At 25.7% G+C, this 20,595-nt stretch overlaps 2 long non-coding RNA genes across 2 annotated transcripts; both read right to left on the bottom strand.

Annotated features, from left to right (window-relative positions):
• Nucleotides 1-7,834: 7,834 nt before the first annotated feature.
• LOC117126021 lies at nucleotides 7,835-10,700 on the bottom strand. The gene is made up of 3 exons (XR_004448545.1): nucleotides 10,316-10,700; nucleotides 9,934-9,971; nucleotides 7,835-7,894 (listed from the first exon to the last, which is right to left on the bottom strand). It is a non-coding gene; the product is annotated as an uncharacterized LOC117126021 (long non-coding RNA).
• Nucleotides 10,701-13,479: 2,779 nt separating this feature from the next.
• LOC117126019 lies at nucleotides 13,480-16,282 on the bottom strand. Its single transcript, XR_004448543.1, has 2 exons — nucleotides 16,082-16,282; nucleotides 13,480-13,983 (listed from the first exon to the last, which is right to left on the bottom strand). It is a non-coding gene; the product is annotated as an uncharacterized LOC117126019 (long non-coding RNA).
• Between the last annotated feature and the right edge of the window lie 4,313 nt (nucleotides 16,283-20,595).

The following is a 20,595-nucleotide window of genomic DNA, read 5'->3' as shown; positions in this document are numbered from 1 at the left end:
AATACTCCTAAATCGATGAATAACTATAAATAACTATTTTCTTGAAAAACGGAGACAACAAAGGCTCCAAACCTCTTTGAACATCATCATATGTTAGTGCAGGATGCAAATATGCATTAAAACAATATTGTCATATTTTTTGAATTTTTCTCAAAATCCATGTGTTAGCCCCTTCGAAATTATTGAGTTTTTGGTAAATACTTTATATACTGAAAGCCTATAATCTTTAGTGTTGTTTTAAATTTTTTAACCACATTCTACATTTTTATTAATGTATTTTAAGCTCTTTTCATATATATGGGAATCGTTATAATTTTTTTATCAATTAATTTAGTAAAACTTCATAATACTCCCTAAATCGATGAAATAACTATTTCTTGAAAAAAAGAGACAACAAAGGCTCCAAACCTCTTTGAACATCATCGTATGTTAGTGCAGGATGCAAATATGCATTAAAACAATATTGTCATATTTTTTGAAATTTTCTCAAAATCCATGTGTTAACCCCTTCGAAAATATTGAGTTTTTGGTAAATACTTTATATACTGAAAGCCTATAATCTTTAGTGTGTGTTTTAAAATTTCTAACCACATTCTACATTTGTATTAATGTATTTTAAGCTCGTTTTCATGGTATATGGGAATCGTTATATTTTTTTATCAATTAATTTAGTAAAATTTTATAGTACTCCCTAAATCGCGAATAACCATGAAAATAACTATTTTCTTGAAAAACGGAGACAACAAAGGCTCCAAACCTCTTTGAACATCATCATATGTTAGTGCAAGATGAAATATGCATTAAAACAATATTGTCATATTTTTTGAAATTTTCTCAAAATCCATGTGTTAACCCCTTCGAAAATATTGAGTTTTTGGTAAATACTTTATATACTGAAAGCCTATAATCTTTAGTGTTGTTTTAAAATTTCTAACCACATTCTACATTTGTATTAATGTATTTTAAGCTATTTTTCATGGTATATGGGAATCGTTATAATTTTTTTATCAATTAATTTAGTAAAACTTCATAATACACCCTAAATCGATGAAATAACTATTTTCTTGAAAAACGGAGACAACAAAGGCTCCAAACCTCTTTGAACATCATCATATGTTAGTGGAGGAAGCAAATATGCATTAAAACAGTATTGTCATATTTTTTGAATTTTTTTCAAAATCCATGTGTTAACCCCTTCGAAAATATTGAGTTTTTGGTAAATACTTTATATACTGAAAGCCTATAATCTTTAGTTTTGTTTTAAAATTTTTAACCACATTCTACATTTTTATTAATGTATTTTAAGCTCTTTCATGGTATATGGGAATCGTTATAATTTTTTTATCAATTAATTTAGTAAAATTTCATAATACCCCCTAAATCGATGAAATAACTATTTTCTTGAAAAAAAGAGACAACAAAGGCTCCAAACCTCTTTGAACATCATCATATGTTGGTGCAGGATGCAAATATGCATTAAAACAATATTGTCATATTTTTTGAAATTTTCTCAAAATCCATGTGTTAACCCTTCGAAAATATTGAGTTTTTGGTAAATACTTTATATACTGAAAGCCTATAATCTTTAGTGTTGTTTTAAAATTTGTAACCATATTCTACATTTGTATTAATGTATTTTAAGCAATTTTTCATGATATATGTTAATCGTTATTTTTTTTATCAATTAATTTAGTAAAACTTTGTAATACTCCCTAAATCGATGAAATAACTATTTTCTTGAAAAAAGGAGACAACAAAGGCTCCAAACCTCTTTGAACATCATCATATGTTAGTGCAGGATGCAAATATGCATTAAAAAACATATTGTCATATTTTTTGAATTTTTTCAAAATCCATGTGTTAACCCCTTCGAAAATATTGAGTTTTTGGTAAATACTTTATATACTGAAAGCCTATAATCTTTAGTGTTGTTTTAAAATTTTTAACCACATTCTACATTTTATTAATGTATTTTAAGCTCTTTCATGGTATATGGGAATCGTTATAATTTTTTTATCAATTAATTTAGTAAAATTCATAATACTCCCTAAATCGATGAAAATAACTATTTCTTGAAAAAAGGAGACAACAAAGGCTCCAAACCTCTTTGAACATCATCATATGTTGGTGCAGGATGCAAATATGCATTAAAACAATATTGTCATATTTTTTGAAATTTTCTCAAAATCCATGTGTTAACCCCTTCGAAAATATTGAGTTTTTGGTAAATACTTTATATACTGAAAGCCTATAATCTTTAGTGTTGTTTTAATATTTATAACCACATTCTACATTTGTATTAATGTATTTTAAGCTCTTTTTCATGGTATATGGGAATCATTATAATTTTTTTATCAATTAATTTAGTAAAATTTTATAGTACTACCTAAATCGACGGAATAACCATTTTAAAATAACTAGTTTCTTGAAAACCGGAGACAACAAAGGCTCCAAACCTCTTTGAACATCATCATATGTTAGTGCAAGATGCAAATATGCATTAAAACAATATTGTCATATTTTTTGAAATTTTCTCAAAATCCATGTGTTAACCCCTTCGAAAATATTGAGTTTTTGGTAAATACTTTATATACTAAAACCTATAATCTTTAGTGATGTTTTAAAATTTCTAACCACATTCTACATTTGTATTTATGTATTTTAAGGTCTTTTTCATGGTATATATTAATCGTTATAATTTTTTATCAATTAATTTAATAAAACTTCATAATACTCCCTAAATCGATGAAATAACTATTTTCTCTTGAAAAACGGAGACAACAAAGGCTCCAAACCTCTTTGAACATCATCATATGTTAGTGCAGGATGCAAATATGCATTAAAACAATATTGTCATATTTTTTGAAATTTTCTAAAAATCCATGTGTTAACCCCTTTGAAAATATTGAGTTTTTGGTAAATACTTTATATACTGAAAGCCTATAATCCTTAGTGTTATTTTAAAATTTCAACCATATTCTACATTTGTATTAATGTATTTTAAGCTCTATTTCATGGTATATGGGAATCGTTATATTTTTTAATCAATTAATTTAGTAAAACTTAATAATACTCCCTAAATCGATGAATAACTACTATAAAAAACTATTTTCTTGAAAACCGGAGACAACAAAGGCTCCAAACCTCTTCGAACATCATCATATATTAGTGCAGGATGCAACTATGCATTAAAACAATATTTTCATATTTTTTGAAATTTTTTCAAAATCCATGTGTTAACCCTTCGAAAATATTGAGTTTTTGGTAAATACTTTATATACTGAAAGCCTATAATCTTTAGTGTTGTTTTAAAAATTTTAACCACATTCAACATTTGTATTAATGAACTTTAAGCTTTTTTCATGGTATATGGGAATCGTTATATTTTTTTTATCAATTAATTTAGTAAAACTTCATAATACACCCTAAATCGATGAAATAACTATTTTCTTGAAAAATGGAGACAACAAAGGCTCCAAAACTCTTTGAACATGATCATATGTTAGTGCAGGATGCAAATATGCATTAAAACAATATTTTATATTTTTTGAAATTTTCTCAAAATCCATGTGTTAACCCCTTCGAAATATTGAGTTTTTGGTAAATACTTTATATACTGAAAGCCTATAATCTTTAGTGTTGTTTTAAAATTTCTAACCACATTCTACATTTGTATTAATGTATTTTAAGCTCTTTTCTTGGTATATGGGAATCGTTATAATTTTTTTATCAATTAATTTAGTAAAATTTTATAGTACTACCTAAATCGACGGAATAACCATTTTAAAATAACTAGTTTCTTGAAAACCGGAGACAACAAAGGCTCCAAACCTCTTTGAACATCATCATATGTTAGTGCAAGATGCAAATATGCATTAAAACAATATTGTCATATTTTTTGAAATTTTCTCAAAATCGATGTGTTAACCCCTTCGAAAATATTGAGTTTTTGGTAAATATTTATATACTTGAAAGCCTATAATCTTTAGTGTTGTTTTAAAATTTCTAACAACATTCTACATTTGTATTAATGTATTTCAAGCTCTTTTTCATATATACGGGAATCGTTATATTTTTTTATCAATTAATTTAATAAAACTTCATAATACTCCATAAATCGATGAAATAACTATTTTCTTGAAAAACGGAGACAACAAAGGCTCCAAACCTCTTTGAACATGATCATATGTTAGTGCAGGATGCAAATATTCATTAAAACAATATTGTCATATTTTTTGAAATTTTCTCAAAATCCATGTGTTAACCCCTTCGAAAATATTGAGTTTTTGGTAAATACTTTATATATTGAAAGCCTATAATCTTTAGTGTTGTTTTAAAAATTTTAACCACATTCTATATTTGTATTAATGTATTTTAAGCTCTTTTTCATGGTATATGGGAATCGTTATAATTTTTTTATCAATTAATTTAGTAAAACTTCATAATACACCCTAAATCGATGAAATAACTATTTTCTTGAAAAATGGAGACAACAAAGGCTCCAAACCTCTTTGAACATCATCATATGTTAGTGGAGGAAGCAAATATGCATTAAAACAGTATTGTCATATTTTTTGAAATTTTTTCAAAATCCATGTGTTAACCCCTTCGAAAATATTGAGTTTTTGGTAAATACTTTATATACTGAAAGCCTATAATCATTAGTGTTGTTTTAAAATTTTAACCACATTCTACATTTGTATTAATGTATTTTAAGCTTTTTTTCATGGTATATGGGAATCGTTATATTTTTTTTATCAATTAATTTAGTAAAACTTCATAATACACCCTAAATCGATGAAATAACTATTTTCTTGAAAAATGGAGACAACAAAGGCTCCAAAACTCTTTGAACATGATCATATGTTAGTGCAGGATGCAAATATGCATTAAAACAATATTTTTATATTTTTTGAAATTTTCTCAAAATCCATGTGTTAACCCCTTCGAAATATTGAGTTTTTGGTAAATACTTTATATACTGAAAGCCTATAATCTTTAGTGTTGTTTTAAAAATTTTAATCACATTCTACATTTGTATTAATGTATTTTAAGCTCTTTTTCATGGTATATGGGAATCGTTATAATTTTTATATCAATTAATTTAGTAAAACTTCATAATACACCATAGATCGATGAAATAACTATTTTCTTGAAAAATGGAGACAACAAAGGCTCCAAACCTCTTTGAACATCATCATATGTTAGTGCAGGAAGCAAATATGCATTAAAACAATATTGTCATAATTTTTTGAAATTTTTTCAAATCCATGTGTTAACCCCTTCGAAAATATTGAGTTTTTGGTAATACTTTATATACTGAAAGCCTATAATCTTTAGTGTTGTTTTTAAAATTTTAACCATATTCTACAATTGTATTAATGTATTTTAAGCTTTTTTCATGGTATATGGGAATCGTTATAATTTTTTTATCTATTAATTTAGTAAAAGTTCATAATACTCCCTAAATCAATGAAATAACTACTTTTTTTTGAAAAACGGAGATAACAAAGGTTCCAAACCTCTTTAAACATCATCATATGTTAGTGCAAGATGCAAATATGCGTTAAGACAATATTTTCATATTTGTTTTTAATTTTCTAAAAATCCATTTGTTAACCCCTTCAAAAATATTGAGTTTTTGGTAAATACATTATATACTGAAAGCCTATAATTTTTAGTGTTGTTTTAAAATTTCTAACCATATTCTACATTTGTACTAATGTACTTTAAACTCTTTTTCATGGTATATGGGAATCGTTATATTTTTTTATCAATTAATTTAGGAAAACTTCATAACACTCCATAAATTGATGAAATAACTACTATAAAAATATTGTGACAAAAAAACTACTATAAAATAACTTTTTTTAAAAAAAATGGAGACAACAAAGACTCCAAACCTCTTTGAACATCATCATATGTTAGTGCATGATGCAACTATGCATTAAAACAATATTGTCATATTTTTTGAATTTTTTCAAAATCCATGTGTTAACCCTTCGAAAATATTGAGTTTTTGGTAAATACTTTATATACTAAAGCCTATAATCTTTAGTGTTGTTTTAAAATTTCTAACCACATTCTACATTTTATTAATGTATTTTAAGCTCTTTTTTATGGTATATGGGAATCGTTATAATTTTTTATCAATTAATTTAGTAAAACTTCATAATACTACCTAAATCGATGGAATAACCACTATAAAATAACTATTTTCTTGAAAAACCGAGACAACAAATGCTCCAAAAATCTTTGAACATCATCATATGTTAGTGCATGATGCAACTATGCATTAAAACAACATTGTCATATTTTTTGAAATTTTCTCAAAATCCATGTGTTAACCCCTTCGAAAATATTGAGTTTTTGGTAAATACTTTATATACTGAAAGCCTATAATCTTTAGTGTTGTTTTAAAATTTCTAACCACATTCTACATTTGTATTAATGTATTTTAAGCTCTTTTTCATGGTATATGGGAATCGTTATAATTTTTTATCAATTAATTTAGAAAAATTTCATAATACTCCATAAATTGATGAAATAACTACTATAAAATAACTATTTTCTTGAAAAACGGAGACAAAAAAGGCTCCAAACTCTCTTGAACATCATCATATGTTAGTGCAGGATGCAACTATGCATTAAAACAATATTGTCATATTTTTTGAATTTTCTCAAAATCCATGTGTTAACCCCTTCGAAATTATTGAGTTTTTGGAAATACTTTATATACTGAAAGCCTATAATCTTTAGTGTTGTTTTAAATTTTTAACCACATTCTACATTTGTATAATGTATTTTAAGCTCTTTCATGGTATATGGAAATTTATAATTTTTTTATCAATTAATTTAGTAAAATTTCATAATACTCCATAAATCGATGAAATAACTATTTTCTTGAAAAACGGAGACAACAAAGGCTCCAAACCTTTGAACATCATCATATGTTAGTGCAAGGCAACTATGCATTAAACAAACATTGTCATATTTTTTGAAATTTTCTCAAAATCCATGTGCTAACCCCTTCGAAAATATTGAGTTTGGTAAATACTTTATATACTGAAAGCCTATAATCATTTGGTTGTTTAAAATTTCTAACCACATTCTACATTTGTATTAATGTATTTTAAGCTCTTTTTCATGGTATATGGGAATCGTTATAATTTGTTTATCAATTAATTTAGTAAAACTTCATAATACTCCCTAAATCGATGAAATAACTATTTTCTTGAAAAAGGAGACAACAAAGGCTCCAAACCTCTTTGAACATCATCATATGTTAGTGCAGGATGCAAATATGCATTAAAACAATATTGTCATATTTTTTGAAATTTTCTCAAAATCCATGTGTTAACCCCTTCGAAAATATTGAGTTTTGGTAAATACTTTTAATACTGAAAGCCTATAATCATTAGTGTTGTTTTAAAATTTCTAACCACATTCTACATTTGTATTAATGTATTTTAAGCTCTTTTTCATGGTATATGGGAATCGTTATAATTTGTTTATCAATTAATTTAGTAAAATTTCATAATACTCCCTAAATCGATGGATAACCATAAAATAACTAGTTTCTTGAAAACCGGAGACAACAAAGGCTCCAAACCTCTTTGAACATCATCATATGTTAGTGCAGGATGCAACTAGGCATTAAAACAATATTGTCATATTTTTTGAAATTTTCTCAAAATCTATGGGCTAACCCCTACGAAAATATTGAGTTTTTGGTTAGTAATTTATATATTGAAACCTATAAAATTTAGTTTTGCTTTAAAATTTCTAACCACATTCTACATTTGTATTAATGTATTTTAAGCTATTTTTCATGGTAAATGAGCATCGTTTAATTGTTTTTATTAATTAATTTAGTAAAACTTCATAATACTCCCTAAATCGATGGAATAAATATTTTCTTGAAAACGGAGACAACAAAGGCTCCAAACCTCTTTGAACATCATCATATGTTAGTGCAGGATGCAAATATGCATTAAAACAATATTGTCATATTTTTTGAATTTTCTCAAAATCCATGTGTTAACCCCTTCGAAAATATTGAGTTTTTGGTAAATACTTTATATACTGAAAGCCTATAATCTTTAGTGTTGTTTAAAAATTTTAACCACATTCTATTTTGTATTAATGTATTTTAAGCTCTTTTTCATGGTATATGGGAATCGTTATAATTGTTTTATCAATTAATTTAGTAAAACTTCATAATACACCCTAAATCGATGAAATAACTATTTTCTTGAAAAAGGAGACAACAAAGGCTCCAAACCTCTTTGAACATCATCATATGTTAGTGGAGGAAGCAAATATGCATTAAAACAGTATTGTCATATTTTTTGAATTTTTCAAAATCCATGTGTTAACCCCTTCGAAAATATTGAGTTTTTGGTAAATACTTTATATACTGAAAGCCTATAATCTTTAGTGTTGTTTTAAAAATTTTAACCAATTCTACATTTGTATTAATGTATTTTAAGCTTTTTTCATGGTATATGGGAATCGTTATATTTTTTTTATCAATTAATTTAGTAAAACTTCATAATACACTAAACCCTAAATCGATAAATAACTATTTTCTTGAAAAACGGAGACAACAAAGGCTCCAAACTCTTTGAACATCATCATATGTTAGTGCAGGATGCAACTATGCATTAAAACAATATTGTCATATTTTTTGAAATTTTCTCAAAATCCATGTGTTAACCCCTTCGAAATATTGAGTTTTGGTAAATACTTTATATACTGAAAGCCTATAATCTTTAGTGTTGTTTTAAAATTTTAAACCACATTCTACATTTGTATTAATGTATTTTAAGCTCTTTTTCATGGTATATGGGAATCGTTATAATTTTTATATCAATTAATTTAGTAAAACTTCATAATACACCATAGATCGATGAAATAACTATTTTCTTGAAAAATGGAGACAACAAAGGCTCCAAACCTCTTTGAACATCATCATATGTTAGTGCAGGAAGCAAATATGCATTAAAACAGTATTGTCATAATTTTTGAAATTTTTTCAAAATCCATGTGTTAACCCCTTCGAAAATATTGAGTTTTTGGTAAATACTTTATATACTGAAAGCCTATAATCTTTAGTGTTGTTTTTAAAATTTTAACCATATTCTAGAATTGTATTAATGTATTTTAAGCTTTTTTCATGGTATATGGGAATCGTTATAATTTTTTTATCTATTAATTTAGTAAAAGTTCATAATACTCCCTAAATCGATGAAATAAATACTTTTTTTTGAAAAACGGAGACAACAAAGGCTCCAAACCTCTTTGAACATCATCATATGTTAGTGCAGGATGCAACTATGCATTAACAATATTGTCATATTTTTTGAAATTTTCTCAAAATCCATGTGTTAACCCCTTCGAAAATATTGAGTTTTTGGTAAATACTTATATACTGAAGCCTATAATTTTTAGTGTTGTTTTAAATTTCTAACCACTTTAAACTCTTTTCATGGTATATGGGAATCGTTATATTTTTTTATCAATTAATTTAGGAAAACTTCATAACACTCCATAAATTGATGAAATAACTACTATAAAAATATTGTGACAAAAAAACTACTATAAAATAACTTTTTTTAAAAAAAATGGAGACAACAAAGACTCCAAACCTCTTTGAACATCATCATATGTTAGTGCATGATGCAAATATGCATTAAAACAATATTGTCATATTTTTTGAATTTTTTTCAAAATCCATGTGTTAACCCCTTCGAAAATATTGAGTTTTTGGTAAATACTTTATACACTAAAAACCTATAATCTTTAGTGTTGTTTTAAAATTTCTAACCACATTCTACATTTGTATTAATGTATTTTAAGCTCTTTTTTATGGTATATGGGAACCGTTATAATTTTTTTATCAATTAATTTAGTAAAACTTCATAATACTACCTAAATCGATGGAATAACCACTATAAAATAACTATTTTCTTGAAAAACCGAGACAACAAATGCTCCAAAAATCTTTGAACATCATCATATGTTAGTGCATGATGCAACTATGCATTAAAACAACATTGTCATATTTTTTGAAATTTTCTCAAATCCATGTGTTAACCCCTTCGAAAATATTGAGTTTTTGGTAAATACTTTATATACTGAAAGCCTATAATCTTAGTGTTGTTTTAAAATTTCTAACCACATTCTACATTTGTATTAATGTATTTTAAGCTCTTTTTCATGGTATATGGGAATCGTTATAATTTTTTATCAATTAATTTAGAAAAACTTCATAATACTCCATAAATTGATGAAATAACTACTATAAAATAACTATTTTCTTGAAAAACGGAGACAACAAAGGCTCCAAACCTCTTTGAACATCATCATATGTTAGTGCAGATGCAAATATGCATTAAAACAATATTGTCATATTTTTTGAATTTTACTCAAAATCCATGTGTTAGCCCCTTCGAAATTATTGAGTTTTTGGAAAATACTTTATATACTGAAAGCCTATAATCTTTAGTGTTGTTTTAAATTTTTTAACCACATTCTACATTTTTAATAATGTATTTTAAGCTCTTTCATGGTATATGGGAATCGTTATAATTTTTTTATCAATTAATTTAGTAAAATTTCATAATACTCCATAAATCGATGAAATAACTATTTTCTTGAAAAACGGAGACAACAAAGGCTCCAAAACTCTTTGAAGATCATCATATGTTAGTGCATAATGCAACTATGCATTTAAACAACATTGCCATATTTTTTGAAATTTTCTCAAAATCCATGTGCTAACCCCTTCGAAAATATTGAGTTTTGGTAAATACTTTATATATTGAAAGCCTATAATCATTAGTGTTGTTTTAAAATTTCTAACCACATTCTACATTTGTATTAATGTATTTTAAGCTCTTTTTCATGGTATATGGGAATCGTTATAATTTGTTTATCAATTAATTTAGTAAAAATTTCATAATACTCCCTAAATCGATGAAATAACTATTTTCTTGAAAACAGGAGACAACAAAGGCTCCAAACCTCTTTGAACATCATCATATGTTAGTGCAGGATGCAAATATGCATTAAAACAATATTGTCATATTTTTTGAAATTTTCTCAAAATCCATGAAATACTTTATATACTGAAAGCCTATAATCTTTAGTGTTGTTTTAAAAATTTCTAACCACATTCTACATTTGTATTAATGTATTTAAGCTCTTTTTCATGGTATATGGAATCGTTATAAATTTTTTATCAATTAATTTAGTAAAACTTTCATAATACTCCTAAATCGATGAAATAAAACTATTTTCTCTTGAAAAAGGAGACAACAAAGGCTCCAAACCTCTTTGAACATCATCATATGTTAGTGCAGGATGCAAATATGCATTAAAACATATTGTCATATTTTTTGAAATTTTCTCAAAATCCATGTGTTAACCCCTTCGAAAATATTGAGTTTTGGTAAATACTTTATATACTGAAAGCCTATAATCTTTAGTGTTGTTTTAAAATTTCTAACCACATTCTACATTTGTATTAATGTATTTTAAGCTCTTTTTCATGGTATATGGGAATCGTTATAATTTTTTTATCAATTAATTTAGTAAAACTTCATAATACTACCTAAATCGATGGAATAACCATTTTTAAAATAACTATTTTCTTGAAAACCGGAGACAACAAAGGCTCCAAACCTCTTTGAAATCATCATATGTTAGTGCAGGATGCAACTATGCATTAAAACAATATTGTCATATTTTTTGAAATTTTCTCAAAATCCATGTGTTAACCCCTTCGAAAATATTGAGTTTTTGGTAAATACTTTATATATTGAAAGCCTATAATCTTTAGCGTTGTTTTAAAATTTCTAACCACATTCTACATTTGTATTAATGTATTTTAAGCTCTTTTTCATGGTATATGGAATCGTTATAATTTTTTTATCAATTAATTTAGTAAAACTTCATAATAACCCTAAATCGATGAAATAACTATTTTCTTGAAAAACGGAGACAACAAAGGCTCCAAACCTCTTTGAACATCATCATATGTTAGTGCAGGTGCAAATATGCATTAAAAAATATTGTCATATTTTTTGAAATTTTCTCAAAATCCATGTGTTAACCCCTTCGAAAATATTGAGTTTTTGGTAAATACTTTATATATTGAAAGCCTATAATCTTTAGTGTTGGTTTTAAGAAATTTTTAAAATCACATTCTAGCTTTCATTAATACTCCTTAAATCGATGAATAACTATTTTCTTGAAAAAACGGAGACAACAAAGGCTCCAAACTCTTTGAACATCATCATATGTTAGTGCATAATGCAACTATGCATTTAAACAACATTGCCATATTTTTTAAAATTTTCTCAAAATCCATGTGCTAACCCCTTCGAAAATATTGAGTTTTGGTAAATACTTTATATATTGAAAGCCTATAATCATTAGTGTTGTTTTAAAATTTCTAACCACATTCTACATTTGTATTAATGTATTTTAAGCTCTTTTTCATGGTATATGGGAATCGTTATAATTTGTTTATCAATTAATTTAGTAAAATTTCATAATACTCCCTAAATCGATGAAATAACTATTTTCTTGAAAAAAGGAGACAACAAAGGCTCCAAACCTCTTTGAACATCATCATATGTTAGTGCAGGATGCAAATATGCATTAAAACAATATTGTCATATTTTTTGAAATTTTCTCAAAATCCATGTGTTAACCCCTTCGAAAATATTGAGTTTTGGTAAATACTTTTAATACTGAAAGCCTATAATCATTAGTGTTGTTTTAAAATTTCTAACCACATTCTACATTTGTATTAATGTATTTTAAGCTCTTTTCTTGGTATATGGGAATCGTTATAATTTTTTTATCAATTAATTTAGTAAAACTTCATAATACACCCTAAATCGATGAAATAACTATTTTCTTGAAATACGGAGACAACAAAGGCTCCAAACCTCTTTAACCATCATCATATGTTAGTGAAGGATGCAATTATGCATTAAAACAATATTGTCATATTTTTTGAATTTTTCTCAAAATCCATGTGTTAACCCCTTCGAAATTATTGAGTTTTTGGTAAATACTTTATATACTGAAAACCTATAATCTTTAGTGTTGTTTTAAAATTTTTAACCAAATTCTACATTTTTATTAATGTATTTTAAGCTCTTTTTCATGGTATATGGGAATCGTTATAATTTTTTTTATCAATTAATTTAGTAAAACTTCATAATACTACCTAAATCGATTGAATAACCACTATAAAATAACTATTTTTTTGAAAAACGGAGACAACAAATGCTCCAAACCTCTTTGAACATCATCATATGTTAGTGAAGGATGCAAATATGCAATAAAACAATATTGTCATATTTTTTGAAATTTTCTCAAAATCCATATGTTAACCCCTTCGAAAATATTGAGTTTTTGGTAAATACTTTATATACTGAAAGCCTATAATCATTAGTGTTGTTTTAAAAAATTTAACCACATTCTACATTTTTGTATTAATGTATTTTAAGCTCTTTTTCATGGTATATGGGAATTGTTATATTTTTTTATCAATTAATTTAGTAAAATTTCATAATACTCTCTAAATCGATGGAATAACCACAATAAAATAATTATTTTCTTGAAAAACGGAGACAACAAAAGCTCCAAAACTCTTTGAAAATCATCATATGTTCGTGCAGGATCCAACTATGCATTAAATCAATATTGTTATATTTTTTGAAATTTTCTTAAAATTCATGTATTAACCCCTTCGAAAATATTGAATTTTTGGTAAATACTTTATATACTGAAGCCTATAATATTTAGTGTTGTTATAAATTTTTTAACCACATTGTACATTTGTATTAATGTATTTTAAGCTCTTTTTCATGGTATATGAGAATCGTTATAATTTTTTTATTAATTAATTTAGTAAAACTTCATAATTTTACCTAAATCGATGGAATAACCACTATAAAATAACTATTTTTTTGAAAAACGGAGACAACAAATGCTCCAAAACCTATTTGAACATCGTCATATGTTAGTGCAGGATGCAAATATGCATTAAAACAATATTGTCATATTTTTTGAAATTTTCTCAAAATTCATGTGTTACCCATCGAAAATAGTGAGTTTGTGGTAAATAATTTATATACTAAAAGCCTACGATCTTTAGTGTTGTTTTACAAATTTAACCACACTCTACATATGTATTAATGTATTTTAAGATCTTTTTCATGGTATATGGGAATCGTTATAATTTTTTATCAATTAATTTAATAAAACTTCATAATACTACCTAAATCGATGGAATAACCACTATAAAATAACTATTTTTTTGAAAAACGGAGACAACAAAGGTTCTAAACCTCTTTGAACATCATCATATGTTAGTGCAGGATGCAAATATTCATTAAAACAATATTGTCATATTTTTTGAAATTTTCTCAAAATCCATGTGTTAGCCCCTTCGAAAATATTGAGTTTTTAGTAAATACTTTATATACTTAAAGCCTATAATCTTTAGTGTTGTTTTAAAATTTCTAACCACATTCTACATTTGTATTAATGTATTTTAAGCTCTTTTTCATGGTATATGGGAATCGTTATAATTTGTTTATCAATTAATTTAGTAAAACTTCATAATACTCCCTAAATCGATGAAATAACTACTATAAAATAAATATTTTCTTGAAAAACAGAGACAACGAAGGCTTCAAACCTCTTTGAACATCATAATATGTTAGTGCATGATGCAAGTATGCATTAAAAAAATATGGTCATATTTTTTGAAATTTTCTCAAAATCCATGTGTTAACCCCTTCGCAAAATATTGAGTTTTTTAGAAATACTTTATATAATGAAAGCCTATAATCTTTAGTGTTGTTTTAAAATTTTTAACCACATTCTACATTTTTATAATAATGTATTTTAAGCTCTTTTCATGGTATATGGGAATCGTTATAATTTTTTTATCAATTAATTTAGTAAAATTCATAATACTCCCTAAATCATGAATAACCACAATAAAATAACTATTTTCTTGAAAAACAGAGACAACAAAGGCTCCAAAACTCTTTGAACATCATCATATATGTTAGTGCAGGATGCAACTATGCATTAAAAAATATTGTCATATTTTTGAAATTTTCTCAACCATGTGTTAACCCCTTCGAAAATATTGAGTTTTTGGTAAATACTTTATATACTGAAAGCCTATAATCTTTAGTGTTGTTTTAAAATTTTTAACCACATTCTACATTTGTATTAATGTATTTTAAGCTCTTTTTCATGGTATATGGGAATCGTTATAATTTCTTTATCAATTAATTTAGTAAAATTCCATAATACTCCCTAAATCAATGGAATAACCACAATAAAATGACTATTTTCTTGAAAAACAGAGACAAAAATGCTCCAAACTCTTTGAACATCATCATATGTTAGTGCAGATGCAACTATGCATTAAAAATATTGTCATATTTTTTGAAATTTTCTCAAAATCCATGTGTTAACCCCTTCGAAAATATTGAGTTTTTGGTAAATACTTTATATACTGAAAGCCTATAATCTTTAGTGTTTTTTTTAATATTTAACCACATTCTACATTTGTATTAATGTATTTTAAGCTCTTTTTCATGGTATATGGGAATCGTTATATTTTTTTATCAATTAATTTAGTAAAACTTCATAATACTACCTAAATCGATGAATAACACTATAAAATAACTATTTTTTTAAAAACGGAGACAACAAAGGCTCAAACCTCTTTGAATCATCATATGTTAGTGCAGGATGCAATTATGCATTAAAACAATATTGTCATATTTTTTGAAATTTTCTCAAAATCCATGTGTTAACCCCTTCGAAAATATTGAGTTTTTGGTAAATACTTTATATACTGAAAGCCAATAATGTTTAGTGTTGTTTTAAAATTTCTAACCACATTCTACATTTGTATTAATGTATTTTAAGCTCTTTTTCATGGTATATGGGAATCGTTATAATTTTTTATCAATTAATTTAGAAAAACTCCATAATACTCCCTAAATCGATGGAATAACCACAATAAAATAACTATTTTCTTGAAAAACGGAGACAACAAACGCTCCAAACCTCTTTGAACATCATCATATGTTAGTGCATGATGCAACTATGCATTAAAAAAATATTGTCATATTTTTTGAAATTTTCTCAAAATCCATGTATTAACCCCCTTCGAAAATATTGAGTTTTTGGTAAATACTTTATATACTGGAATCCTATAATCTTTAGTGTTGTTTAAATATTTTTAACCACATTATACATTTGTATTAATGTATTTTAAGCTCTTTTTCATGGTATATGGGAATCGTTATAATTTTTTTATCAATTAATTTAGTAAAATTTCATAATACTTCCTAAATCGATAGAATAACCACAATAAAATAACTATAATCTTAAAAAACGGAGACAACAAAGGCTCCAAAAATCTTTTAACATCATCATATGTTAGCGCATGATGCAACTATGCATTAAAACAACATTGTCATATTTTTAAAAAAAAAAATCAAAATCCATGTGTTAACCCCCTTCAAAAATATTGAGTTTTTCGTAAATACTTTATATACTAAAAGCCTATAATCTTTAGTGTTGTTATAAATTTTTTAACTATATTCTACATTTGTATTAATGTATTTTAAGCTCTTTTTCATGGTATATGGGAATCGTTATAATTTCTTTATCAATTAATTTAGTAAAATTCCATAATACTCCCTAAATCAATGGAATAACCACAATAAAATGACTATTTTCTTGAAAAACAGAGACAACAAATGCTCCAAAACTCTTTGAACATCATCATATGTTAGTTCATGATGCAACTATGCATTAAAAAATATTGTCATATTTTTTGAAATTTTCTCAAAATCCATGTGTTAACCTCCTTCGAATATATTGAGTTTTTGGTAAATACTTTATATACTGAAAGCCTATAATCTTTAGTGTTTTTTTTAATATTTAACCACATACTAGATTTGTATTAATGTATTTTAAGCTCTTTTTCAAGGTATATGGGAATCGTTATAATTTTTTTATCAATTAATTTAGTAAAACTTCATAATACTACCTAAATCGATGGAATAACCACTATAAAATAACTATTTTTTAAAAAACGGAGACAACAAAGGCCTCAAACCTCTTTGAGCATCATCATATGTTAGTGCAGGATGCAATTATGCATTAAAACAATATTGTCATATTTTATGAAATTTTTCTCAAAATCCATGTGTTAACCCCTTCGAAAATATTGAGTTTTTGGTAAATACTTTATATACTGAAAGCCTATATTCTTTAGTGTTGTTTTAAAACATTTAACCACATTCTTCATTTGTATTAATGTATTTTAAGCTCTTTTTCATGGTATATGGGAATTGTTATAATTTGTTTTTCAATTAATTTAGTAAAATTTCATAATACTTCCTAAATCGATGGAATAACCACAATAAATAACTATTTTCTGGAAAAACGGAGACAACAAAGGCTCCAAAACTCTTTGAACTTCATCGTATGTTAGTGCAGGATGAAAATATGCATTAAAACAATATTGTCATATTTTTTGAAATTTTCTCAAAATCCATGTGTTAACCCCTTCGAAAATATTGAGTTTTTGGTAAATACTTTATATACTGAAAGCCTATAATCTTTAGTGTTGTTTTAAAAATTTTTACCACATTCTACATTTGTATTAATGTATTTTAAGTTTTTTTCATGGTATATGGGAATCGTTATAATTTTTTTATCTATTAATTTAGTAAAAGTTCATAATACTCCCTAAATCGATGAAATAACTATTTTCTTGAAAAACAGAGACAACAAAGGCTCCAAACCTCTTTAAACATCATCATATGTTAGTGCAGAATGCAAATATGCATTAAAACAATATTTTTATATTTGTTTTTAATTTTCTCAAAATCCATGTGTTAACCCCTTCGAAAATATTGAGTTTTTGGTAAATACTTTATATACTGAAAGCCTATAATCTTTAGTGTTGTTTTAAAATTTCTAAACACATTCTACATTTGTATTAATGTATTTTAAGCTCTTTTTCATGGTATATGGGAATCATTATAATTTTTTATCAATTAATTTAGGAAAACTTCATAATACTCCATAAATTGATGAAATAACTACTATAAAATAACTATTTTTTTTGAAAAATGGAGACAACAAAGACTCCAAACCTCTTTGAACATCATCATATGTTAGTGCATGATGCAACTATGCATTAAAAAAATATTGTCATATTTTTTGAAATTTTCTCAAAATCCATGTGTTAACCCCTTCGAAAATATTGAGTTTTTGGTAAATACTTTATATACTGAAAGCCTATAATATTTAGTGTTGTTATAAATTTTTTAACCACATTCTATATTTGTATTAATGTATTTTAAGTTCTTTTTCATGGTATATGGGAATAGTTATAATTTTTTTATCACTTAATTTAGTAAAATTCTATAATACTCCCTAAATCAATGGAATAACCACAATAAAATAACTATTTTCTTGAAAAACGGAGACAACAAAGGCTCCAAAACTCTTTGAACGTCATCATATGTTAGTCCATGATGCAACTATGCATTAAAAAATATTGTCATATTTTTTGAAATTTTCTAAAAATTTATATTTTAACCCCTACAAAAATATTAAATTTTGGTAAATGCTATATATACTGAAGCCTATAATCTTTAGTGTTGTTTTAAAAATTTTAACCACAATCTATATTTGTATTAATATATGCTTAACTCTCTTTCATGGTACATGCGCATCGTTCATTTTTTTTTATAAATTAATTTAGTAAAATTTCATATATTCCCTAAATTAGTGGACTAACTATTATAAAATCGCTATTCTCTAGAGAAATGGAGACAACAAAGGTTCCAAACCTCTTTGAACATCATCATATATTAGTACATGAGGCAACTACGCATTAAAGCAATATTTTTATATTTTTTGAATTTTTCTCAAAATCTATGTGTTAACCCATACGAAAATATTGAGTTTTACGTTAAACGCTCTGTATATTGAAGCCCAAAATTTTTAGTGTGTTTTAATATTTCGAACCACATTCTATATTTGTATTAATGTATGTTAAACTCTTTTTCGTGGTTTATGGGAATTGTTTTAATTTTTTATCAATTAATTTAGTAAAACTTCATAATACTCCCTATATCGATGAAAATAATCACTATAAGATCGCTATTTTCTTTTAAAAAAATGAGACAACAAAGGCAACAAACCTCTTTGAACCTTATTATATGTTAGTGCATGACGCAACTATGCATTAAAACAATATTTTCATATTTTTTGAATTTTTCTATAAATCTATGTGTTAACCCCTACAAAAATATCAAATTTTGGTAAATGCAATATATACTGAAGCCTATAATCTTTAGTGTTGTTTTAAAATTTCTAACCACATTCTACATTTGTATTAATGTATGCTAAACGCTTTTTCATGGTACATGAGCATCGTTCAATGTTTTTATAAATTAGTTTAGTAAGACTTCATATACTCCATTAATTAGTGGACTAACTATTATAAAATCGCTTTTTCTAGAAAAATGGAGACAACAAAGGTTCCAAACCTATTGACCATATTCATATATTAGTACGTGAGGCAACTACGCATCAAAGCAGTATTTTTATATTTTTTTAATTATTCTCAAAATCTATGTGTTAATCCTTACGAAAATATTGAGGTTTACGTTAAACGCTCTATATACTGAAGCCCAAACTTTTTAGTGTTGTTTGAATATTTCTAACCACATTCTATATTTGTATTAGTGTATTTTAAACTATCTTTAATGGTTTATGGGAATTGTTATAATTTTTTTATCAATTAATATAGAAAAACTTCATAATACTACCTATATCGGTGAAATAACCACTATACGATCGCTAGTTTCTTTATAAAATGAGACAACAAAGGCTCCAAACCTCTTTCAACATCATCATATGATAGTGCAAGACGTAACTATGCATTAAAACGATATTGTCATATTTTTTGAAATTTTCTCAAAATCTATGTGTTAACCCCTACAATAATATTAAATTTTGGTAAATGTCATATATATTGAACCCTATAATCTTTAGAGTTGTTTTAAAATTTCTAACCACATTTGTATTAATGTATGCTAAACTCTCTTTCATAGTACATGAGCATCATTAATTTTTTTTATAAATTAATTTAGTAAAACTTCATATACTCCCTAAATTAGTGGACTAACTATTATAAAATCGCTATTCTCTAGAGAAATGAAGACAACAAAGGTTCTAAACCTCTTTGATCATCATCATATATTAGTACGTGAGAAACTACGCATTAAAACAATATTTTTATATTTTTTGAATTTTTCTCAAAATCTATGTGTAAACCCCTACGAAAATATTGAGTTTTACGTTAAACGCTCTATAAACTGAAGCCCAAACTTTTTAGTGTTGTTTTAATATTTCGAACCATATTCTATAATTGTATTAATGTATGTTAAACTCTCTTTCATGGTTTATGGGAATTTGTTTAATTTTTTTATCAATTAATTTAGTAAAACTTCA

This window comes from Brassica rapa, chromosome A06 (genome assembly GCF_000309985.2).
Source record: "Brassica rapa cultivar Chiifu-401-42 chromosome A06, CAAS_Brap_v3.01, whole genome shotgun sequence".
Taxonomy (NCBI): domain Eukaryota; kingdom Viridiplantae; phylum Streptophyta; class Magnoliopsida; order Brassicales; family Brassicaceae; genus Brassica; species Brassica rapa.
Note: the sequence above shows the minus strand (reverse complement) of the source record. Positions and strands in the feature narration are given on the sequence as shown.